The sequence below is a fragment of the Tachyglossus aculeatus genome, chromosome X3, assembly GCF_015852505.1.
Source record: "Tachyglossus aculeatus isolate mTacAcu1 chromosome X3, mTacAcu1.pri, whole genome shotgun sequence".
NCBI classification, from domain to species: domain Eukaryota; kingdom Metazoa; phylum Chordata; class Mammalia; order Monotremata; family Tachyglossidae; genus Tachyglossus; species Tachyglossus aculeatus.
Window position 1 is genome coordinate 15972665 of NC_052099.1, and position 26465 is coordinate 15999129.

A 26465-nucleotide genomic window follows, 5' to 3' on the forward strand; every position below is an offset into this window, starting at 1 on the left:
ACGCCAGTCCATACTTCACTCTGTTGCCCGGATCATTTTTCTATAAAAAGTGGTTCAGTCCATGTTTCCCCACTCCTCCGGAAACTCTAGTGGTTGCCCATTCACTTCTGCATCAAACAGAAACTCCTTACCATTGACCTCAAAGCACTCAATCACCTTGCCTCCTCCTATGTCATGTTGCTACTCTCCTACTACAACTACTACTACAACCCAGCCCGCACACTTGGCTCTTCCTGCTTACTGTAACTCGATCTCATCTACCTTGCCACTGACCTCTCGCCCATGTCCCACCTCTGGCCTGGAATGCTCTTCCTCCTTATGTCCGACAGATAATGACTCTTCCCTCTCGTTCAAAGCCTTGTTGAAGGCACATCTCCATAAGGCCTTCCCTGAAAAACCCTCTTTTTCTTTGCGTCAAATCCCTTCTGCATCACCCTGACTTGCTCCCTTTATTCATCACCCCATCCCGGCACCACAGCCCTTATGTACATGTCTGTAGTTGATTTTTTAAAATGTCTGTCTCTCCCTCTAGACTGCAGGCAGGGAATGGGTGTGTTGTACTCTTACGTTATGTTCTTCCGAGTGCCTAGTACAGCACTCTGCACACAGTAAGCACTCAAATACAAATGATTGACCGACTGGTCAGTGACGTTTACTGAGCACTTACTGTGTGGAGAGCATTTAAGTGCTCGGGAGAGTAAAGAGACAACAGAGTTGGTGAACACATTCCCTGCTCACAACGAGCTTACATTCTTAAGGAGAAGACAGGCATTACCAGAAAAATTCAATTTCTCATACAGAATGCATAGATATGTCCATAAATGCTGTGGGACGAATATCTGTCTCCTCCACTCCCCAGAAACTGCCCTCTGAAAGGTCACCAATGATCTCCTTCTTGCCAAATCCAACAGCCTCATGTCCATCCTAATCTTTCTCGACCTCTCAGGTTCCCTCGACACTGTCGACCACCCCCTTCTCCTGGAAACATTATCCAACCTTGGCTTCACTGGCACTGTCCTCTCCTCGTTTTCCTCTTACCTATCTGGCCATTCATTCTCAGTCTCCTTCACGGGTTCCTTCTCTGCCTCTCGCCCCCTAACTTTGGGAGTCCATCAAGGCTCAGTTCTGGGTCCCCTTCTATTCTCCATCTACACCCACTGCCTTAGAGAACTCATCTGCCCCCACGGCTTCAACTACCACCTCTATACAGATTATTCCCAAATCTATATCTCCAGCCCTGATCGCTCCCCCTCTCTGTAGTCTCACGTTTCCTCTTGCCTTTAAGACATCTCTACTTGGATGTCCTCCTGTCATTTCAAGCTTAACATGTCCAAAACTGAACTCATCTTCCCATCCAAACCCTGTCCACCTCCTGACATTTCCATCACATAGAGAAGCATTGTGGCTCATGGAAAGAGCCCGGGCTTGGGAGTCAGAGGTCATGTGTTCTAATACTGGCTCCACCACTTGTCAGCTGTGTGACCTTGGGCAAGCCAATTCACCTCTCTGTGCATCGGCTAACTCATCTGTAAAATGGGGATTAAGACAGTGAGCCCCACGTGGGACAACCTGATCACCTTGTAACCCCCCAGAGTTTAGAACAGTGCTTCGCACATAGTAAGTGCTTAACAAATACCATTATTAGTCATTCATTCATTCAATCGTATTTATTGAGTGCTTACTGTGTGCAGAGCACTGTACTAAGCGCTTGGGAAGTACAATTTGGCAACATATAGAGAGGTTCCCAACCCAACAGCGGGCTCACAGTCTAGAAGGGGGAGACAGACAACAAAACAAAACATATTAACAAAAGTAATAGAATAAATATGTACAAATAAAATAAATAAATAGAGTAATAAATACGTACAAACATATATACATATATACAGGTGCTGTGGGGAGGGGAAGGAGGTAAGGTAGGGGGATGGGAAGGGGGAGGAGGGGGAGAGGAAGGAGGGGTGCTAAGTCTGGGAAGGCCTCCTGGAGGAGGTGAGCTCTCTGTAGGGCTTTGAAGGGAGGAAGAGAGCTAGCTTGGCGGATGCGTGGAGGGAGGGCATTCCAGGCCAGGGAGATGACGTGGGCCGGGGGTCGACGGCGGGACAGGCGAGAACGAGGCACAGTGAGGAGATTAGCGGCAGAGGAGCAGAGGGTGCAGGCTGGGCTGTAGAAGAAGAGAAGGGAGGGGAGGTAGGAGGGGGCGAGGTAATGGAGGGTCTTGAAGCCGAGGATGAGGAGTTTTTGCCTGATGCCTAGGTTGATTGGTAGCCACTGGAGATTTTTGAGGAGGGGAGTAACACGCCCAGAGCGTTTCTGCACAAAGACGATCTGGGCAGCGGCGTGAAGTATGGATTGAAGTGGGGAGAGACAGGAGGATGGGAGATGAGAGAGGAGGTTGATGCAGTAATCCAGTCGGGATAGGATGAGAAATTGAACAAGCAGGGTAATGGTTTGGATGGAGAGGAAAGGGCAGATCTTGGCAATGTTGCGGAGGTGAGACCAGCAGGTTTTGGTGATGGATTGGATGTGAGGGGTGAATGAGAGAGCGGAGTCGAGGATGACACCAAGGTTGCGGGCTTGTGAGACGGGAAAATGGTAGTGCTGTCAACAGTGATGGGAAATTCAGGGAGAGGGCAGGGTTTGGGTGCGAAGATAAGGAGTTCAGTCTTGGACATGTTGAGTTTTAGATGGTGGGCAGACATCCAGATGGAGATGTCCTGAAGGCAGGAGGAGATGCGAGCCTGGAGGGAGAGAGAGAGAGCAGGGGCAGAGATGTAGATTTGGGTGTCATCAGCGTAGAGATGATGGTTGAAGCCGTAGGAGCGAATGAGTTCACCAAGGGAGTGAGTGTAGATAGAGAACAGAATATAGATAGAGAATATCACTCTAGATGACATCACCATCCTTCCTGTCTCACAAGCCCTTAACCTTGGTGTTATCTTGGACTCCTCTCTTTCATTCAACCCATATTGTCCATCCACCACTAAATCCTGTTGGTCCCATCTTCACAACATTGCTAAAATCAGTCCTTTCCTCTCCATCCAAACTGCTACCACTTTAATACATTCACTCATCCTTTCCTGCCTGGAATACTACATCAGCTTCCTCGCTGACTTCCCAGCCTCCGAGCTCTCCCCATTCCAGTCAATACTTGTGCTGCCTGAATCACTTTTCAACAAAAACGCTCAAGACATGTTTCTCCACTCCTCAGGAAACTCCGTGCTTGCCCAGCCACCTCCACATCAAACAAAAACTACTCACCATTGGCTTTAAAGCACTCCATTACCTTGTCCCCTCCTACCTCACCTGGCTATTCTCCTACTACAACCCAGCCCACACACTTCACTCCTCTAATTCTAACCTTCTCACTGTACCTTGTTCTCATCAATCTCACCACCAGCCCCTCACCCACATCCTGCCTCTGGCCTGGAATGCCCTCACTCCTTAAATCTGACAGACAATTATTTGCCCCCCTTCAAAGCCTTATTGAAGGCACATCTCTTCCAAGAGGCTTTCCCTGACTAAGCTCCCCTTTATTCTTCTCCCTCTCCCTTCTTTGTTGCCCTGATTTGGTCACTTTGTTCATCCTTTCTCCCAGCCCCACAGCATATCTGTAATTTATTTATTTATTTTAATGTCTGTCCCCCATCTTCTTGACTGTAAGCTCGTTGTGGGCAGAGAATGTGTCTATTAATTGTTGTATTGTACTCTCCCAAGCACTTAGTACAGTGCTCTGCACACAGTCTGTGTCAATCAATACAATTGAATGAATGAATGAATGAATATCAAATGCCCAAAGGTCACAGATCCAAATGAATAGACAGTGCAGAAGGAAGAGGGCACTGGGGAAAAGACGGTTTAATCAGGGAAGGCTTCGTGGAGGAAAGATGACATTAATGAGGTTTGAGGTGGTGGAGATAATAGTAGTCTGGCATATATGGAAAGGCAGGGAGATCCAGACCAGAGGGAGGTTGTGGTATGGGGTACGCAGTGAAATAGATGAGATTCAGGCACAGTGAGTAAGCTGTTGACAGAGGAGCAGAGTGTGCAGGCTGGGCCGTAGTAGAAGATCAGTGAGGACAGGTAGGAGGGGATGAGCTGATTGAGTGCTTTCAAGGCAATGGGAAGGAGTCTTGTCATTTCATTTCATCCATTTGTACAGCCCTACTGGCTTCTGGCCCAAGATAATAATCTGGGATCTCATCCAATAATGCCTCCTCAATCAACCAATCAATCAAAGCTTTTATTGAGCTCTTACTGTATGCCGAGCACTATACTGAACACTTGGGAGGGTACAATAGAACAGAATTAAAGCTCCTTATGGGCAGGTAATGTGTCTGTTTATTGTTATAGTGTATTGTGCCAAGCGCTTAGTACAGTGCTCTGCACATAGTAAACACTGAATAAGTATGATTTAATGAATAAATGAAGACATGCTCCAGCCAGTAAGGAGCTTCCAGGTCAGAGGGGAGGATAGACACTAAAATAAATTATGGATATTGGCAGAAGGGCTGAGAGACTGAAGGTGGGTTGGACACCAGCATGGATAGACTTCGTTGAGGCTGTCTGGCTGCTTCCTGGCCAGGAAGTACACCAGGAGGCTGACTGGGTCCAGGAACCCCAGATAGCCCAAGTCAAAATAGAAGGTGATTGCAAAGCCCTCATTGCACTGGACAATGATAAACCTGACCTCGGTTGCCACACACACGCCTAGGAATGTGGGACAGAGTCCCAGCCAGACCATGCAGTTGCCCACTTGGAGGAGGGAGCATACACAAACATGTCCTCATTCTGCTCTCCGGTCTAGTGGCTCTGAAGGCCAGGACCATGGTGACAGTCTTGGCAACATGGCAGAAATGGCCACGAAAAAAGCGACTCCAGAAGCAATTTGTAGCAGAATGCAGATCTTCCCACTCTCCTCCTTTTTGTCCTGTTCGTCATTCTCCTCCCCCTCCTTCTCCACCTCCCGCTCCTCCCCCTTCTCCTTCTTCCTTCATTACCTGAGAAAACAGTCCATCCCACATCATCTTCTCCTCACTGATGGTGAAATTCTGGCCAGCTTGGGCCAAGGGCATGAACTCTTCCACTTGGACTTAGACTTTGGTGCTGTTCTGTAAAATCCAATAGTTCAGGATGTCAAACCTACTGGCTGCCCAGCTGGGGTCATCCAAATTCAATTGGTCACCTGAGCCGGTATGGACCCGAGCGTCCTTCAGGGACGAGTGGAGCTAGAGGGAGAAGTCACCAAAGAAGCAGTGTTGCCTAGTGGCTAGATCCCGGGCCTCAGCATCAAAAGGACCTGTGTTCTCATCCCGGCTCTGCCTTTTGTCTGCTGGGTGACCTTGGGCAAGTCACTTCACTTCTCTGGTCCAAAGGGGATTAAGACTGGGAGCCCCATGTGGGATGTGGTTTGGGTCCAACTTGATTAGCTTGTATGTTCTCCAGCACCTAGAACTGTACTAGGCATATAGTTACTTAACAAACAATAATGATAATGATAATAATAACGATAATAATAATAATTTTGGTATTTTCTAAGCACTCATGTGCCAGGCACTGTACTAAGAACTCGGGTGGACACAAGAAAATCGAGTTGGACATAGTCCTTGTCCCATGTGGGGCTCACAGTCTCAATCCTCATTCTACAGGTGAGGTAACTGATGCACAGAGACTTGAAGTGATTTACTCAAAGTCACACTGCAGACAAGTGTCGGAGCCGGAATCAGAAGCCATGATTCCCAGACCCGTGCTGTATCCACTAAATCTTACTGCTTCTATAAATTTAAATTAAATTAAATATTATTTAAGACAAAAAAGTCAAGCATCCTCTGACCGTGAGATGGCCATGCTCAGCCCAACCCACGCAGACAATAACCAGGAACCAGGGGCCACGAGTGAACAAGAGCCTCCTTAAACTGAGATTCAGTGAGGGAGAAAGGGGAGAATTACCTGCCATGGATGAGGAAACTGACTTGGTACATCTCCCAAAGTCTCCATGCCCTTTGCTGCCCAGATTTCGTGGTGGAGGGTGTGAGCTATGATGTAAACAGCACTGTACACACTGTAACTCTAGGCAGAAACAGGTTCTTGTCCCATAGGGCGAAGGGCCTGCTCTCCAATGTATCATTTAAATCACACGTTCTCAGGAAATCAAGCCTCTCCGGATCTGGACAATCAAAGGTCCACCGCCAGAAAGACTATAGAAATGTGTCCTGTGGATATTTGTGAGGGTACAGGAGCCATTCAAAATCCCTGAAACCCGTAATTCATTCATTCATTCATGCAATCGTATTTATTGAGCGCTTACTGTGTGCAGAGCACTGTACTAAGCGCTTGGGAAGTAAAAGTTGGCAACATATAAAGACGGTCCCTACCCAACAGCGGGCTCACAGTCTAGAAGGGGGAGACAGACAACAAAACAAAACAGATTAACAAAATAAAATAAATAAATAAATAAATGGTGTAATGAATACGTACAAACATATATACATATATACAGGTGCTATGGGGAGGGGAAGGAGGTAAGGCGGGGGGGGGGATGGGGAAGGGGAGGGATCTTCTTCCTGTGGCCTGAAAATGACAAGGAGCCTTGGAAAAAGGTGTTATTTCTCAGAATGGAATTTGTTGTAAAACCCCAATCGGAGGTAGTGACCCAGACTTTGCCGAGAATGGGGCATACAATATACAGTTGTATATATGTGATATGTATCCTCATAAGCAGCAACCACCTTAGCCGATGATGTAATTCTTTGACTGTGGTTACAATAAGAGGCAAGTGCACCTTCAGCAAAGTATTGGTCGACCCTTTTGACATAAAACACATAGACACCATTCTTGGCCATCTCATCCGTTAGGACCATGGTGAATATCTGCCCTTTAATGTCACCGGTGACCAGGAGACCGATCCAGACCCAGTGAAAATGCTGCATGAGACGGATCATTCCTGAGGGTAGATCTCGGGAACACGCAGGGATCTGATAGAAAGATGGGAACCGGGCCTTATCTCTGAGAGTGGGGTCAGCTGGACCATAGCAGATCTACACAGAAGACAGAGCAGGGGAAAGTGTGGCCTCTGGAACCCCCGCTCCATTTTAAGTAAGATCCCTTTCATCCTGGACCTATTCCTTTCCAACTCTGTACTCCTCCTCGCCCTAACTGAAACATGGCTGTCTCCAGACAACACGGTCTCTTCTGCAGCTCTCTCCAGTGGAGGCCTCTTCTTCTCCCACTCCCCTAGTCTCACCGGAAAAGAGGAGGTGTCGGTTTCCTTCTCGCCCCCCAATGTCGCTTTTGCACTATCCCTCTTCCCCCTTCCCATTCCTTCACTTCCTTTGAAGCCCACATTATTCGCCTCTACCACCCCCTCCAGATTCTTGTAGCCATTATCTACCGCCCTCTCGACCCCACTTCCAACTTCTTTAACGACTTTGACCCCTTTCTCACCTTTCTTCTCTCCTTCTCCATGCCCACTCTGATCCTCGGAGACTTCAACATCCACATGGATATCCCTGATGGCTCCTCTGCCGCCCGCCTTCTATCTCTCCTCGACGCTGCCAACCTCTCTCTCCACCCCACCTCACCCACTCACCAACTTGATCATACCCTCGACCTCATCATCTCCTATCGCTGCACTGTGTCCACTATCACCAACTCTGAAATCCCTCTCTCTGATCATAATATTCTCACCTGCCTCCTCACTCACACTCCTTTCCCCTGTAAATCCATATTACTCCCTCACAGAGATCTCCGCTCTCTTGACCCCATCCTTCTTTCGGAGCGCCTCACACCCCACCTCGCCGCCCTCTCTTCTCTACCCAGTCTTGATGATCAGATTACTGCTCTCAACTCTACCCTTTCTACTCAGCTAGACTCACTCGCTCCCCTTTCCCTTCGACGCTCTCGTACCACTAACCCACAGCCCTGGATCACAGCCACTGTCCGCCTCCTTCGCTCTTATGCTTGAGCTGCCGAACGCTGCTGGCGAAAGTCTAAACACCGTGCCAACCTCGTTCACTTCAAGTTTATCCTTTCCTGCCTTAACTCAGCCCTCTCCTCTGCCAGACAAAACTATTTCTCCTCCCTTATTGATACCCATGCCCATCGCCCCCGCCAGGTCTTCCGTACATTCAACTCCCTTCTCAGGCCCCCGGTTCCTCCCCTCCTCCTTCCCTCACCCCCAACGATCTGGCCTCCTACTTCATTGACAAAATTAAATCCATCAGATCCGACCTCCCCAAAGTCACTTCCCCCCCTTCTCCAATCCCCCGGCTCTCAACACTCTCTGCTACTCTCCCATCCTTTCCAGCAGTATCCTCAGAGGAGCTCTCATCCCTGCTCTCAAGTGCTACTCCGGCCACCTGTGCTTCTGACCCCATTCCCTCTCATCTCATGAAATCTCTCGCTCCATCCCTTCTCCCCTCCTTAACTTCCATCTTCTACCGCTCACTCTCCACTGGTTCCGTCCCCTCTGCCTTCAAACATGCCCATGTCTCTCCCATCCTAAAAAACCCCTCTCTTGACCCCACCTCACCTTCTAGTTATCGCCCCATATGCCTCCTACCATTCCTTTACAAACTCCTTGAACGAGTTGTCTACACGCGCTGCCTAGAATTCCTCAACAACAACACTCTCCTCGACCCCCTCCAGTCTGGCTTCCGTCCCCTACATTCCACGGAAACTGCCCTCTCAAAGGTCACCAGTGACCTCCTGCTTGCAAAATCCAACAGCTCATACTCTATCATAATCCTCCTCGACCTCTCAGCTCCCGTCGACACTGTGGACCACCCCCTTCTCCTCAACACGCTATCTGACCTTGGCTTCACAGACTCCATCCTCTCCTGGTTCTCCTCTTATCTCTCCGGTCGTTCATTCTCAGTATCTTTTGCAGGCTCCTCCTCACCCTCCCATCCCCTTACTGTGGGGGTTCCCCAAGGTTCAGTGCTTGGTCCCCTTCTGTTCTCGATCTACACACACTCCCTTGGTGACCTCATTCGCTCCCACGGCTTCAACTATCATCTCTACGCTGATGACACCCAGATCTACATCTCTGCCCCTGCTCTCTCCCCCTCTCTCCAGGCTCGCATCTCCTCCTGCCTTCAGGACATCTCCATCTGGATGTCTGCCCGCCACCTAAAACTCAACATGTCCAAGACTGAACTCCTTGTCTTCCCTCCCAAACCCTGCCCTCTCCCTGACTTTCCCATCTCTGTTGACGGCACTACCATCCTTCCCATTTCACAAGCCCGCAACCTTGGTGTCATCCTCGACTCCACTCTCTCGTTCACCCCTCACATCCAAGCCGTCACCAAAACGTGCCGGTCTCAGCTCTGCAACATTGCCAAGATCGGCCCTTTCCTCTCCATCCACACCGCTACCCTTCTCGTTCAAGCTCTCATCCTATCCCGTCTGGACTACTGCATCAGCCTTCTCTCTGATCTCCCATCCTCGTGTCTCTCCCCACTTCAATCCATACTTCATGCTGCTGCCCGGATTGCCTTTGTCCACAAACTCTCTGGGCATGTTACTCCCCTCCTCAAAAATCTCCAGTGGCTATCAATAAATCTGCGCATCAGGCAGAAAGTCCTCACCCTGGGCTTCAAGGCTCTCCATCACCTTGCCCCCTCCTACCTCACCTCCCTTCTCTCCTTCTACAGCCCACGCCGCACCCTCCGCTCCTCCACCGCTAATCTCCTCACCGTACCTCGTTCTCGCCTGTCCCGCCATCGACCCCCGGCCCACGTCATGCCCCGGGCCTGGAATGCCTTCCCTCTGCCCATCCGCCAAGCTAGCTCTCTTCCTCCCTTCAAGGCCCTACTGAGAGCTCACCTCCTCCAGGAGTCCTTCCCAGACTGAGCCCCTTCCTTCCTCTCCCCCTCGTCCCCCTCTCCACCCCCATCTTACCTCCTTCCCTTCCCCACAGCACCTGTATATATGTATATATGTTTGTTCATATTTATTACTCTATTTATTTATTTATTTTACTTGTACATATCTATTCTATTGATTTTACTTTGTTAGTATGCTTGGTTTTGTTCTTTGTCTCCCCCTTTTATACTGTGAGCCCACTGTTGGGTAGGGACTATCTCTATATGTTGCCAACTTATACTTCCCAAGCGCTTAGTACAGTGCTCTGCACACAGTAAGCGCTCGATAAATACGATTGATGATGATGATGATGACTCTGGAGTGGATATACGGATAGACAGACATCATCATTCCATGTTCCCAAATCAATAAATCAATTCATGGGATTTTCTGAGTGCTTACTAGGTGTAGCGCCCCGTACTATGCTCTTGGAGGAGTACAACAGATCTGGGAGGCAGGTTCTCTGCCCATAAGGAGCTTAGAGTCTACAGGGGGTCAGCCTATACCATTCTGGGCAAAGACCCCACTCCAATTCATTGACTTTGGCTTCCTTGAAGTATTCCCTGCCTGAGGATGTTCCATGGGCCATAGGAAAAGCGATACTAGTTATGCTCTGTTTTCCTTGGTGTGATGCATTCTATAAGGCACTTGGGAAGTATAAAATACCACGGAGGAGCAGTGTGGCCTAATGGGAAAAGCACGGGCCTAGGAGTCAGAGAACCTGGATTATAATCCCAGCTCTGCTGCTGGTTTGCTCAGAGACCATAGGAATGTCGCTTCACTTCCTCATTTGTAAAATGGGGATCTAAAACCTGTTCAATCTCCGTTTTCAACTGGTAGCCTGATGAGGGTCAGGGACTGAATCTGACCCAATCATCTTGTATCTTCCCCGGGGCTTGAATAATGCTTGACAGATAGTAAGTGCTTAACAAGTACTATAATTATTAAGAAAGTGACACATTCCCTGCTTTTACACTGTAACAGGGAAAGTGAACTGAAGAAAACATTTACAATCAGATAGTCCAAATAAATAATTCAGTGCATGTCTATCTGTGTGTTAGAGCAGAATGGCCTCGTGGGTAGATCCCGGGCCTGGGAGTCAGGAAGTCATGGGTTCTAATCTCAGCTTCACCGTTTGTCAGCTGTGGAACGTTTGGCAAGTTGTTTAACTTCTCTGTACTTTAGACACCTCATCTGTAAAATGGAGATTGTCAGCGAGCCTTATATAGAACAGGGACTGTGCCCAAACCGATTACCTAGTATCTACCCCAACACTTAGAACAGGGCCTGCCACTTAGTAAGCACTTAAATACCACAGTTCTTAATTATTGAATATATTCATAAGTGAAAGAATTGGCTCGATGGATGATAACACTCAAGGGTCTGGCAAATCAACCGGGGAAGGCTAGTGAACGAGGTGAGATTTTAGGAGGGATTTGAATTTGTGAAGCACTCTAGTTAGATATGGGGAGGGAGTAGGGAGTATCTCCCAGCTGAGGGGAACAGCATGGTCTAGTGGAAAGCACACGGCCTGGGAGTTAGAGGCCCTGAATTCTAATCCCAGCTTTGCCACTTGTCTACTGTGTGACCTCGGGCAAGTCACTTCACTTCTCTGTGCCTCAGTTCCCTCATCTGTAAAATGGGAATCAAGGCAGTGAGCCCCGTGTGGGACATGGACTCTGTTCAACCCGATTAGTTTGTATCTTGGGATTCAACCCGAGTAGTTTGTATCTTGGGAATTGTGTGCATAGTTTGTATCTAGAAGAGTAAAATAGAGCTGGTAGACAGGCTCCCTGCCCAGAGGTGGTTTACCTTCTACAGGGAGTCTTCTTTTTTCCTTTTGGGCAAAGATGTAAGTCCATTTCATGGACTTTGGCTCCTTCAAAGTATATCTCTGCCTGGATATGTCCATGGGACAGTGCTTAGTGCAGAGGCTGGCACATAGAAAGGGCTTAACGAATGCTGTAAAATGACAACAACAACATCAACAACCTACTGCGGGACTGCCCCTAGCCATTGGGACTCCTTACCTGTGGGAGCTTATGGAGTCCCAGCAGCCAGGAACCGGTCATGGACACTGCTGATGAAATCCCTCCTATGAGAGCCAGCAGTTTATCCCGCCACTCCGGGTCACAGCTGTAGTTGGAAACTGCCTCATACCTCCCCGAAAGCAGAGTCATGGAGCTCTCGATTGTTACCGTTCTTTGGAAGTGGACGTTGAAGAGGTGGAAGCCCAGAGAAATATTGGGTAACAGGCTGAGGTCCTTGTTGATCTCCTCCACATCAAACACCAGGACCATGAGATGCTGGCAGTGTTTGGTGAAGTATTTGTAACGGGAAGAACAGGAGATGTCACTGAAAGGTCTGGGTGTAGCAGAAAGAGCACGGAAAAAGAGGACCTAGATTCTGATCCTGCCACCACCACTTGCCTGCTGTGTGACCCTGAGTGAGTCACTTGCTTCTGTGGGCCTCAGTTATCTCATGGGTGAAATGGGGATGAAGACAGTGAGCCCTATGTGGGACAGGGACTGTCTCCAACCTGATTAGCTTGTGCTTCTCTCAGTGACCTGGCACCCAGGCAGTGCTTAACAAATGCCACTGGGAAAAAAAAGTGTGTTGAATTGTCATATGGTAGGGGCTCAGGGTCACAGAGGACAGGGGCACAGAGGAGAAAAAAACCAGGCACTAATAATAATGATAATGATAATTATGGTATTTCTTGAGTGCTTGCTAAGCACCAGGCTCTAGGTTGGATACACTATGAGGGAAGTGGGAAGTGAGTCAAACCTTCCCCGAATGTCTGGTAGGGAATACTGCAAGGGGACCACAAACTAATCAGTGTGAGTCAGTCAACCAAACAAAGATTTTGACTGAGCACTTTATGTGTCCCGAGTATTGTACTAAGTGCTTGGGAGACGACAATATACCAGCCCTTATGCAAGAGGCCATGGGTGTAGTCTGGGGCCTGCTTGTTCTCAAAAGTAACCTTGGGAGGAAATGCATTCATGGAAAGCAACAGGAGAAGATCTACAGAATGCAAAACGGCAACGATAACGATAATTAATAATTGTGGTGCTTGTTAAGCGCTTTCTATGTGCCAGGCACTGTACTAAGTGCAGGGATGGGTGCAAGCAAACTGGGTTGGACACAGTCCCTATCCCACATGGGGCTCACAGTCTCAATCCCCATTAGGGAAGCAGCGTGGCTTAGTGGATAGAGCAAGGGCCTGTGACTCAGAAGGTTATGGGTTCTATTCCTGCCTTTGCCACATGTTTGTTGTGTGACCTTGAGCAAGTCACTTAACTTCTCTGTGCCTCAGTTAACTCATCTGTAAAATGGGGATTAAGAGTGTGAGCCCAATGTGTGACAAGGACTGTGTCCACCCTGCTTTAATCGTATCCACCCCAGTGCTTAGAACAGTGCTGGGCACCTAGTAGGCACTTAACAAGTAGCAGCATACCGATTATTATTTACAGATGAAGTAACTGAGGACAGGAGAAGTGAAGTAACTTGCCCAAGGTCACACAACAGACACGTGGTGGAGCCAGGATTAGAACTCATGACCTTCTGACTCCCAGGCCTCTGCGCTATGTACTAGGCCATGCTGCTTCTCTAAAAGAACTGACTCACTGATCAATTAATTAGTGATATTCATGAAGCAGTTACTGTGTGCAGAACACTGTACTAAGCTCTTAGGAGAGTATAATACAACAGAATAGGTAGACACTTCTCCTGCGACAATGAGATTACAGTCTAGAGGAGCAAAAACAGTAAAGAAGGAAACTCATAGTTCTGTAATCTCTTTTTGACTCCAGCAAATTATCTGGACTCTGTGAGTCTTCTAGACTATAAACTCGTTTTGGGCAGAGAATGGATCTCCAGACTCTGTTACATTGTACTACCCCAAGCACTTAGTTCAGTGTTCTGGACAGGGTAATCAATCAATCAATGGTATTTTTGAGCATTTACTGTGTGCAGAGCACTTAGCTATGCATTTAGTCCTAAGTGCTTAAGTGCTACTTCTGTTGTACTCTTCCAAGCATGCTATGCCAAACACTAAGTGCTCAATGAACATCACTGATTGATTTGAGTTTCCTGAAAGGCTACATTCGGGCTCTGCCCCTTTACCTCTGCTTGTAGACGTCAATATCACCCATATCCCAGCACTTGTGCCCGCTGCCCTCCCTTTCTGCCCCATCCGATGGTGCCACCTCCCCCTCCATTCCCGCCAGTCCTACATCCCGGGAAATTCAAATGCTTACTCTATGGGCTCGACAGTGATAGGAGGCTGTTCCATGAAGTTCTCATAGATACCTAAATAACTCAACATCACAACCAGAGAGAAGAACCCTCCAATTACTATATCTCCATCCTGGTAGTAGCCGCTGAAAAAATTTCTCTGACAAGTTCAAGCCCAGGGGAATGCTCCAAGGTTTTTCCCTTGGAAACAAACCTGATTGATCCTGTGACTGCATAAAGAAACAACAAGTATTAGTGGCGAGAGTACAGGCCTGAGAGTCAGAGGTCCTGGGTTCTAATCCCTGCTCCACCACTTGTTTTAAGAGTAACCTGGGCCAATCACTTCACTTCTCTGTGCCTCAGTTACCTCATCTGTCAAATCCATATTAAGAATGTGAGCCCCATGTGGGACATGAACTGTGTCCAACCTGATGAGCTGGGTTCTACCCCAGCGCTTAGTACAGTTCCTGGCATATAGTAAGCCCTTAACAAATACCTTAAAAAAACAACACTGTCAGTGGTTTCTCTTTTGAATATGAAAGCCATGATAGATATACATATACATATATATCAATATCATTAATCTTATATATCACTATGCATATATAACATTCCCCTTCATATAGTGACATATGATAGTGACAGTGATATGTGAATTTTATATATATATATATATTTCCAAATAAGTAGATGGATAGATGGTAGATATAGATAGAAAGATGATAGATATGATAGTGATGCTAAAAAAGCAGAAAGAAAAGAGACCCAATAGCAAAGTACAAAATCTGGCATGAAATCAATTAGATGATATAGACAAACTTGTCAAAAACGGGTTTGAGTAGTCCTAGGCTGGGTAAGCCTCCTTCTCATACCACACAGGACTAGTCTGTCAATCTCTGGGTGTTTACTATGTGTAGAAAAGGGAGTAAAGACTCCTTGTCAGTTCTGAACCAGGAAAGACTCTCCAGTGTCTGTTTCTGGGAGAAAGGTGAGGGAGGTCCGCAGTGTTAATGGCTGTCAGTGGTCAAGGAGGACTAGTATGGGGTGCAGCTTGCTCGATTAAGTGAGGAGAAAGTCACCAATGCCTTTGGAGAGAATGGTTTCTTTCAGCGCAGGGAGAGGGCAGACACCAGATTATGGAGAGTTGAGGAGGGAAACGGAGGAAAGGATGTGTAGGCAGCAAGATTAAATAACTGTTTAGACAGAAATTATAAGAGGGAGATGAGGTGGTTGCTGAAGGATGCAGTGGGATTTAGAGGGGTTTTTTTAGGCGAGGAAAGAAACAGGTGTGTTTGAAAGCATCAAGTACCACTGATTATTTGTGGGTAGGAAATGTGTCTACCACCTCTGTTGTATTGGACTTTCCCAAGTTCTTAGCACAGTGCGATGCTGTTGTCCACCAGCGAACTTGGCATGACTGACTCCATCTTGTGTGTACCAACAGTAACCCTTTGTGCAGACCGAAAGCATTCCAGTGTGTGTAAAGTAACATTAACCAAAGTGGCTCCTCTCTGTGTGGGATGTCCCCATCCTGTGTTGACCATTATCTCCTGATAACATCTTGTAAACAGGGATTTTAACATTAACCAAACCATGACAAACAAACGGTTGTACTTTAACTTAGTATCTAGGAATGCCAAGGCCTCACATGCGGCACTACTCGGGAATCCTTTGCGTAGCTCGGATTTGAAACCAAATAAAAGAGGAAGAAGCGGCTGGGATTGGGGCTGCTTGCCACTCGTACCTCTCTCGGGAGGTGAACGGGCAGGTAATCAACCTTCCTACCTTTCCTGCTCTATCTGAACTCATGTCTCCAAGTCATTTTTCCGATCTGTGTCACCACCTTGGGAACTCGAACCCTGCGGCCGATTTACACCAGTTAAGCTATTTTGCACCCTAGTTTTCGATAACAGATGCACACAATAAACCCTCAGTAAATATCATTGACTGAGTGATGTGTAGAACATGCAGTAGGAGCCTAGGACACTAGGACCTCAGTGGAAGCAGGACTATAAAAAGTCAGACACTTATTCAAACCCAAACCCACAAAGTGTCCTCACGCTGTGTGTCCCTTGGCCAACAAGCCCTTGTTTTCTCTGAGCCATCTTCAGGGTCAGGGACTGAGTGGCCTGGCCTTTTGGAAATCGAATGAGTCTGCGAGACCTCCCTTCTCTCCTTTTAAAGCCCAGCCTGCACCCTCTGCTCCTCTACTGCTAACCTTGTCACTGGGCCTCATTCTTGCCTGTCCTGCTGTAGACCCCTAGCCCACGCCCTACCTCTAGCCTGGAACTACCTCCCTCCTCAAATCCGCCAAACAATCACACTTCAAACCTTCAAAGCCCTACTGAAGGCTTACCTCCTCCAGGAGGCCTTCCCAGATTAAGCCCCCCTTTTCCTCAGCTCACCGCCCCCCCCACCTTGTCCCGAATCATTCATTCATTCATTCATTCATTCAATCATATTTATTGAGCGCTTACTGTGTGCAGAGCACTGTACTAAGCGCTTGAGAAGTACAAGTCTGCAACATATAGAGACGGTCCCTACCCAATAACAGGCTTTCAGTCTAGAAGGGGGAGACAACAAAACAAAACATGTAGACAGGTGTCAAAATCGTCAGAACAAATAGAATTAAAGCTATATGCACATCATTAACAAAATTAATAGAATAGTAAATATGTACAAATAAAGTAAATAGAATAATAAATCTGTACAAATATATATACAAGTGCTGTGGGGAGGGGAAGGAGGAAGGGCGGGGGGAGATGGGGAGGAGGAGAGGAAAAAGGGGGCTCAGTCTGGGAAGGCCTCCTGGAGGAGGTGAGCTCTCAGTAGTGCTTTGAAGGGAGGAAGAGAGCTAGCTTAGTGGATGTATGGAGGGAGGGCATTCCAGGCCAGGGGAAGGACGTGGGCCAGGGGTCGACAGCGGGACAGGCAAGAACGAGGTACCAGTGAGGAAGATAGCAGCAGAGGAGCAGAGGGTGCGTGCTGGGCTGCAAGAGAGAAGGGACGTGAGGTAGGAGGGTGCGACGTGATGGAGAGCCTTGAAGCCTAGAGTGAGGAGTTTTTGCTTGATTCGTAGGTTGACAGGCAGCCACTGGAGATTTTTGAAGAGGGGAGTAACGTGCCCAGAACGTTTCTGCACAAAGATCATCCCGGCAGCAGAGTGAAGTATAGACTGAAGTGGGGAGAGACAGGAGAATGGGAGATTAGAGAGGAGGCTGATGCAGTAATCCAGTCGGGATAGGGTGAGAGATTGAACCAGCAAGGTAGCGGTTTGGATGGAGAGGAAAGGGCATTTCTTGGCGATGTTGTGAAAGTGAGACTCTCCTCAGAAACTCCTCACCCTGGGCTTCAAGGCTCTCCATCACCTTGCCCCCTCCTACCTCACCTCCCTTCTCTCCTTCTACTGCCCAGCCCGTACCCTCTGCTCCTCCGCCACTAATCTCCTCACCGTACCTCGTTCTCACCTGTCGCGCCATCGACCCCCGGCCCACGTCATCTCCCGGGCCTGAAATGCCCTCCCTCTGCCCATCCGCCAAGCTAGCTCTCTTCCTCCCTTCAAGGCCCTGGTGATAGCTCACCTCCTCCAGGAGGCCTTCCCAGACTGAGCCCCTTCCTACCTCTCCCCCTCGTCCCCCTCTCCATCCCCCCATTTTACCTCCTTCCCTTCCCCACAGCACCTGTATATATGTATATGTGGTTGTGCATATTTATTACTCTATTTATTTATTTATTTATTTATTTTACTTGTACATATCTATCTTATTTATTTTATTTTGTTGGTATGTTTGGTTTTGTTCTCTGTCTCCCCCTTTTAGACTGTGAGTCCACTGTTGGGTAGGGACTGTCTCTATGTGTTGCCAATTTGTACTTCCCAAGCGCTTAGTACAGTGCTCTGCACATAGTAAGCGCTCAATAAATACGATTGATGATGATGATGATGATGAGACCGGCAGGTTTGGGTGATGGATTGGATGTGTGGGGTGAACGAGAGAGCAGAGTCGAGGATGACAGCAAGGTTGTGGGCTTGTGAGACAGGAAGGATGGCAGTGTCGACTACAATGATGGGAAAGTCATGGAGAGGGCAGGGTTTGGGAAGAAATATAAGGAATTCAGTCTTGGATATACTGAGTATTAGATGGCGGGCAGACATCCAGATGGAGATGTCCTGAAGGCAGGAGGAGACACGAGCCTGGAGGGAAGGGAGAGAGAGCAGGGGCAGAGATGTAGATTTGGGTGTCATCAGCGTAGAGATGATAGTTGAAGCCGTGGGAGCGAATGCGTTCACCAAGAGAGTGAGTGTAGAGAACAGAAGGGGACCAAGAATTGACCCTTGAGGAACCCGTACAGTAAGGGGATGGGAGGGGGAGGAGGAGCCAGCAAAGGAGACTGAGAATGAACGGCCGGAGAGATAAGAGGAGAACCAGGAGAGGATGGAGTCTGTGAAGCCAAGGTTGGATAGCGCGTTGAGGAGAAGGGGATGGTCCACAGTGTCGAAGGCAGCTGAGAGGTGGAGGAGGACTAGGATAGAGTAGCAGCCTTTGGATTTGGCAAGAAGGAGGTCATTGGTGACCTTTGAGAGGGGAGTTTCGGTGGGGTGCAGGAGATGGAAGCCAGATTGGACAGGGTCAAGGAGAGAGTTGGTGTTGAGGAATTCGAGGCAGCGGGGTAGCCGACTCGTTCTAGGAGTTTGGAAAGGAAGGGTAGGAGGGAGATAGGGTGTTAACTAGAAGGAACTCACTTCCTTTGCTGTACTCCCCCCGACCCCCAGAGTACTTGTGTGTATATGTACAGATCTATAATTCTACTTACTTGTATTTAATGCCTGTTTTACGTGTTCTGATGTGTATGTATCTATCTATATATATGTATAGTTATAATTCTTTTCTAATTCTATTTATTTATATTGATGTTATAGATGCCCGCTTACTTGTTTTGATGTCTGTCTCCCCCCTTCTAGACTATGAGCCCGTTGTGGGCAGGGATTGTCTCCCTTTGTTGCTGAATTGTACTTTTCAAGCGCTTGGTACTGTGCCCTGCCCATGGTAAGCGCTCAATTAATGCTATTGAATGAATGAATGAATGAATGAATGAATGAGACAGAGAACCTAAGAATAATAACTGTGGTATTTGTTAAGCGCTTACTATGTGCCAGGCACTGTACTAAGTCCTGGAGTAGATACAAGATCATCAGGTTGGACACAGTCCCTGTCCCACGTGGGTTTCACAGAATGGAGTACAGGTATCGAATCCCCATTACAGACCTCATGCCTGGAACCTAGAGGGTCATAGGTTCGAATTCTACTCCACCACATTTCTGCTGTGTGATCTTAGGCAAGTCACTTCACTTCTCTGGTCCTCAGTTTCCTCCTCTGTAAAATAGGGATTGAGACTGTGAGCTCCCCAGGGGACAGGCACTGTGTCCAACCCGATTCTCTTATGGCCTCCCTAGTGCTTAGTACAGTGCTTGACAGATACTTAATACACAACAAATACCACAATTATCATTACTATCATCCACTAGGCTACTCCACTTCTTTATTATTCTGATCATTATTATCCTTATTATTATGTTGGTTCAGTACTTACTATGTATCAAGCAATGTTCTAAGAATGGGGTACATACACGTCCACCAGGTCAGACACAGTCTCTGTCCCACATGAGGCTCACATTCTAAGTAGGACGGAGAACAGACTTCACTTTACAGATGACAAAACTGTGGCACCTAGACGTGAAGTGACTTTCCCATGAACATCCAGCAGACAAGTGGTGGATCAGGGATTAGAACCCATTTCCTCTGATTCCCAGGCCTATGCTTTATCCACTAGATCATGTTCCTTCAGCTGCTCCATGATGCTGTTTTTTGCCACTCTGGACTGTATCGATTGTTGGATCGGTAAGTTCCGGTTTCCATTCACTCCAGACCAGGGACCCATGGTCAGACTGCATGGGAAACCCAATGGAAAGGCAGCATTTGGCCTAAAACTTGACAGCTTTATATCACTGCAACAGTGTGACCTACAGCTTATTACCTCACACCTAGATCGTGCTCAATCAATCGATCATATTTAATGAGCACTTACTTTGTGCAGGGCACTGTACTAAGCACTTGGGCTTAGACACAGACACATTCCCTACCTACAACGAGCTTACAATATAGAGGGAGAGACAGACATTAATATAAATTAATGAACTATGAGCATGGACGTACGTGTTGTGGGGCTGGAGTGGGGATGAATAAAGTCAGGAAGTCAGCGAGATAGGGAAGTAGTTTGAATGGAGAAGAAAGGGGAAGGCCTCATGGAGGAGATGTGCCTTCAATAAGGCTTTGAAATGGGAGAGATTCATTGTCTGCCGAATATGCAGAGGGAGGGCATTCCAGGCCAGAGGCAGGCTGACAGGGTGCCGACATAGGTGAGATCGAGGTAGAGTGCGTAGGTTGGCATTAGAGGAGCAGAGTGTGCAGACTGGGTTATAGTAAGAGAGCAGTGAGGCGAGGTGGGAAGGGGCAAGGTGATTGAGTACTTTAAAGCTGGTGGTGATGAGTTTCTGTTGGATGCGGAGATGGGAGATTTTTGAGGATTGGGAATGTGGTCTGAACGTTTTTGTAGCAGCCGAGTGAAGTATGGACTGAAGTGGAGAGAGACAGGAGGCAGGGAGGTCAGCAATGAGTCTGATACCATAATCAAGGAGGGATAGCATAAGGGCTTGGATTAACATGGTAGTAGTTTGAATGGAGAAGAAAGGGCAGATTTTAGCTGTTAACAAGTTTTAACTGACAGGATTTAGTGATAGGCTGAATGTGTGGGTTGAATGAGAGACTGGAAGGTCCCTCTAGACTGTAAGCTCATTGTGGGCAGGGAATGTGTCTGTTATATTGTTGTAGTGTACTCTCCCAAGCACTTAGTACAGTGCTCTGCACACAGTATGTGCTCAGTAAATATAATTGAATGATTGAGAGGAGTCAAGGAAAACACCAACGTTCTGGGTTGGTTAGACAGGAAGGATGGTGGTGCTGTCTCCCATCTAGACTGCAATCTTGTTGTGGGAAGGAGATATGTTTAATAACTCTTTGATAGGATCCTTAATACAATGCTTTGCACCCAGTGAGCACTCAATAAGTACCTTTGATTGAATGACTGATAATGAGGGAAGGCGTTCCAGGCAAGAGGAAGGGCATGAGCAGTGTGGTCGTGTGGATAGAGCATGGGCCTGGGAGTCAGAAGGATCTGTGTTCTAATTCCAGCTCTGCCACTTGTCGAGTGTGTTACCTGGGACTAGTCACTTAACTTTTCTGTGTCTTTGTTCCTTCATCTGCAAAGTGTGGATTTAATTCCTGTACTCCATCCTACTTAGAATATGAGCCCCAAGTCAGACCTGATTCTTTTGTATCTGTCCCAGAGTTAAGTACAGTGCTTGGCACAGAGTAAGCCCTTAACAAATACCTTTTTACCTTAGCATTTTTACCTTGGTTACTGCATCACACTGTTGGTTGACCTCCCTGCCTCCTGTCTCTCCCCACTTCAGTCCACACTGAAGACTGTTTCCCCACTCCTCCAGAACCTTCAGTGGTTGCCCATCCACCACTGCATTAAACGGAAACTCCTCACCATCCACTCCTCACTTTAAAGCACTCAATCACCTTGCCACCTCCTAAATTAACTGACTTCTTTCCTTCTACAACCCAGCCTGCACACCTCACTCCTTTAATGCCAACCTATGCCCTGTACCTCAATTTCATCTATCTCATTGCCAACCTTTCCTCTACATCCTACCTCTGGCCTGGAACTCTTGCCCCCTTCATATCCAACAGACAGTCACTCTCTCCACCTTCAAAGCCTTATTAGAGGCACATCTCCTCCAAGAGGCAGGCTTTCCTAGTCTAAGCCCTCACTTCCTGTTCTCCCTCTCCCTTCTGTGTCACCCTTTACTCCCTTTATTCACCCCCTCCCTCAACCCCATGGCACTTATGTACATATCTGTAATATATTTCTATTAATTTCTGTATCCTCCTCTAAATTGTAATCTTATTGTGGGCAGGGAATGTTTCTGATATATTGTTGTGTTGTCCAATCCCAAGCGTTTATCAAAGTGCTCTGCACCCAGTAAGTGCTCTGGCATGGTGAAGGAGAAGCAGTATGGTGTAGTGGATAGATCACAGGCCTGGGAGTCAGAAGGTAATGGTTTCTAATCCTGACTCTGCCACTTTGCTGTGTGATCTTGGGAAAGTCACTTCACTTCTCTGTTCCTCAGTTATGTCACCTGTAAAATGGGGATCAAAACTGTGAGCCTCTTGTGGGACAGACATTGTGCCCAACCCTATTTCCTTGCATCCACCCCAGTGTTTAGTACAGTGCCATGCACATAGTAAGCACTTAACAAATACCACCATTATTATCATTATGATTGATTGATCTGCCCAAGGCTTATACAGTGCTGCAATCATTGTATGGGGTTCACAAAAGATCACTGTTGATTTCCTTAGTTTATTTTACCTGTTTTAGATGCTTGCCACTAGTATGTCAACTCGAGGTACATTTTTGATATTAGAGTGCTTTTTTATTAATTTTTCCAAAAGCATTAATGATCTTATCTCCTCCTGACGTATCCCTGTGAGGTAGGTCGATACAGAGGGTGTTCTCCCCATTTTACAGGTCAGGAAACTGAGGCCCCAAAAAGCTTTGTGTCTTGTCTGAGGCTACACAGAAGGCCAGTGACAGAGCTGAAATTAAAACCCTTGTCACCTGACACCTGGCCCTAGGCTTTTTGCAATAGCACAGGTCTGCCTTACACAAGGCATTTTAAAAGCATTATATTTCGTAGACTGTTAGTTCATTGTGGGCAGGGAATGTGCCAGTTAGATTGTTGTGTCATACTCTCCCCATTGCTTACTACAGTGCTCTGCACACACTAAGTGCCCAATAAATATAATTGATTGATTGATTGAGTTAGCCCTGTCACTTTCTAACCAATAAATCATCCCTGTGGGCAGGGAATTTGTCTACCAACTCCGTATTGTACTCTCCCAAGTGTTTAGTAGAGTGCTCTGCACACAGTAAGCACTCAACAAATTCCATTTATTGAAAGCTGACTGAAGCATAATAACTGTGGTATTTGTTAATTTCCCCTCTAGACTGTAAGCTCATTATGGGCAGGGAACGTGCCTGCTAATTCTGTTACATTGTACTCTCCCAAGTGCTTAGTGAGGTGCTCTGCACATAGTAAGTGTTAAATAAATATGATTGATTGGTTAAACACTTACTCCATCAAGCCCTGTTCCACGTATTGGGTTAGATACAACGTAATCCAATCAGACATGGTCCCCATCCCACATGGGGCTAAAAATCTAAGCAGGAGGGAGAACGGAGATTGCATCCCCATTTTACAGATGAGGAAACAGAGGTCACTAGGCAACACTGTTCCTCTAATAATAATGATGATGATTGGATAGACTATTTCATTCATTTCCGCCCTTGGGCTGAAACTTCCCAAAGAAGGGAAAAATTCTCCTCCACAACAATGGAGTCCTTTGAGGGATGGGATCTTTTTTCCCTAGAAAAGATCCCAGGAGTTTGGCGACCTGTCAGGGACTGTTGTGCAGCACAAACAGGCTGATGGTTGGGTAACCACTGATCATAAACTGTGAAATGGCCAAAGGAATTTATCATTTCTCAGGGTTATCCCAAGGAAAAGGGAGAGGACAGTCTTCAAAGTAAAAGGCCCAAAGCAACTCATCAGAAGCAGGATGGTCTGGGTGCCTCGGGTTTCCGGGGAGGTCCTGGAGGTCGGGCAGTGGTCTTGGAGATGGCGGACCTGCAGGTCGTGGCAGAGAAGGAGGATGAGAACCATGTAGATGCTGGATGTCATGGAAAGTCACGAGGGCCAGGAACAGGCCCTGGAGCAGAGCCCTGATGGGTGTGTTGACATGAGACATCACACAGTAGTTGTGGAACCTGTCACATTGGGGGATGAAACCATCTTCACAAGGATATTGGCTTCCACCAGCAGGTTAATGAACCAGGTGGAGATTCAGGCCAGAAAGACAGCCTTGGCCATCCGGGCTTTGAACCAGGCCCAGGAGGGGTGTCCGGGGCCAATGGTGATGGCCAGGATCGCCTTCAGGAGGCTGGTGGTGCCCATGGAGGCGCTATGTAGAGTGCGGTACACAAAGGAGAACTGCTTACATTTGACATCAGTCCGGAGCTGCCACAGACTGCAGGCTGACGCCATCACTCTGACCACCCTGGTGAGGAGCGTCATGGTGTGGACCAGGGCCAGGTGGGTGACGATTAGGTCCAGGGACTTGGGCTCGTAGCCCGGGGAGAGCAGGAAAATGTGGACCCGATGAGTCCCACTGCCATCAGGGAAAGGAAGCAGATAGCCTGGATGAGGTCGCTGGAGTCCATTGCATAGGACCCAGGGCAAGGAGTGGCGAGAAGGACAGGACACAGTCTGAGGGGAAATGGAAGCTGAGAGAGAGGGGTGGGGGACTGAGTACTGGTTCCTCTGGTCTTTGAACGTATTGTGCACAGGGAAGGGGTCTACCAACTCTGTTGGATTGGACTCTCCCACACATTTAGTCCAGTGCTCTGCCCACTGTAAGCGCTCAATGAACAACACAGATGATGACTTTTTCTATGGCATTTATTAAGCACTTGCTATATGCCTGTCACTGTACTGAGTGTTTTTTTTATTGAAACGTTAGTGCTTATTGTGTGTCAGACACCGTACAAAATGGTTTTTTTTGTTGAATTTATCAGTGTTTGTTATCTGCCAGGCACTGCCCTAAATTTTTTATGGAATTTGTTCATTCATTCATTCAATTGTATTTATTGAGCACCAACTGTTAGTGCTTACTGTGTGCCAGACACTGTACTGAGGGATTTTTTAATGGAATTTTAGTGCCTTACTATGTGGCAGGCACTATACCAAGTTTTTGTTTTATGGAATTTGCTTGCTATGTGCCAGGCACTGCCTTCGACACTGTGGACCACCCCCTTCTCCTTAACACGCTATCCAACCTTGGCTTCACAGACTCCGTCCTCTCCTGGTTCTACTCATCTCTCTGGCCGTTCATTCTCAGTCTCTTTTGCAGGCTCCTCCTCCCCCTCCCATCCCCTTACTGTAGGGGTTCCTCAAGTTTCAGTTCTTGGTCCCCTTCTATTCTTTATCTAGACTCACACACTTGGTGACCTCATTCACTTCCACGGCTTCAACTACCATCTCTACGCTGATGACACCCAAATCTGAATCTCTGCCCCTGCTCTCTCTCCCTCCCTCCAGGCTTGCATCTCCTCCTGCCTTCAGAACATCTCCATCTGGATGTCTGCCTGCCACCTAAAACTCAACATGTCCAAAACTGAACTCCTTGTCCTCCGTCCCAAACCCTGCCCTCTCCCTAACTTTCCCATCACTGTTGACGGCACTACCATCCTTCCCGTCTCACAAGCCCGCAACCTTGGTGTCATCCTCGGCTCTGCTCTCTCGTTCACCCCTCACATCCAAGTTGTCACCAAAACGTGCCGGTCTCACTTCCATATCATTGCCAAGATCCGCCCTTTCCTCTCCATCCAAACCGCTACCCTGCTCGTTCAAGCTCTCATCCTATCCCGTCTGGATTACTGTATCAGCCTCCTCTCTGATCTCCCATCCTCGTGTCTCTCCCCACTTCAATCCATACTTCACGCTGCTGCCCGGATTGCCTTTGTCCAGAAACGCTCTGGGCATGTTACTCCCCTCGTCAAAAATCTCCAGTGGCTACCAATCAACCTACGCATCAGGCAGAAACTCCTCACCCTCGGCATCAAGGCTCTCCATCACCTCGCCCCCTCCTACCTCACCTCCCTTCTCTCCTTCTACAGCCCAGCCCGCACCCTCCACTCCTCTGCCGCTAATCTCCTCACCGTCCCTCGTTCTCGCCTGTCCCGCGGTCGAACCCCGGCCCACGTAATGCCCCTGGCCTGGAATGCCATCCCTCCGCACATCCACCAAGCTAGCTTTCTTCCTCCCTTCAAGGCCCTACTGAGAGCTCACCTCCTTCAGGAGGCCTTCCCTGACTGAGCCCCCTCCTTCCTCTCCCCCTCCACCCCCTCCCCATCCCCCGTGCCTTACCTCCTTCCCCTCCCCACAGTACCTGTATACATGTATATATGTTTGTACGGATTTATTACTCTATTTATTTTATTTGTACATATTCGTTCTAATTTTTTGTTAATATGTTTTGTTTTGTTCTCTGTCTCCCCCGTCTAGACTGTGAGCCCACTGTTGGGTAGGGACCGTCTCTATATGTTTCCAACTTGTACTTCCCAAGTGCTTAATACAGTGCTCTGAACACAGTAAGCGCTCAGTAAATACAATTGAATTG

General features: G+C 47.7%; 1 pseudogene; it reads right to left on the bottom strand.

Annotated features, from left to right (window-relative positions):
- Positions 1 to 5090: 5090 nt before the first annotated feature.
- Positions 5091 to 23950, bottom strand: LOC119948784 (annotated as a pseudogene).
- Between the last annotated feature and the right edge of the window lie 2515 nt (positions 23951 to 26465).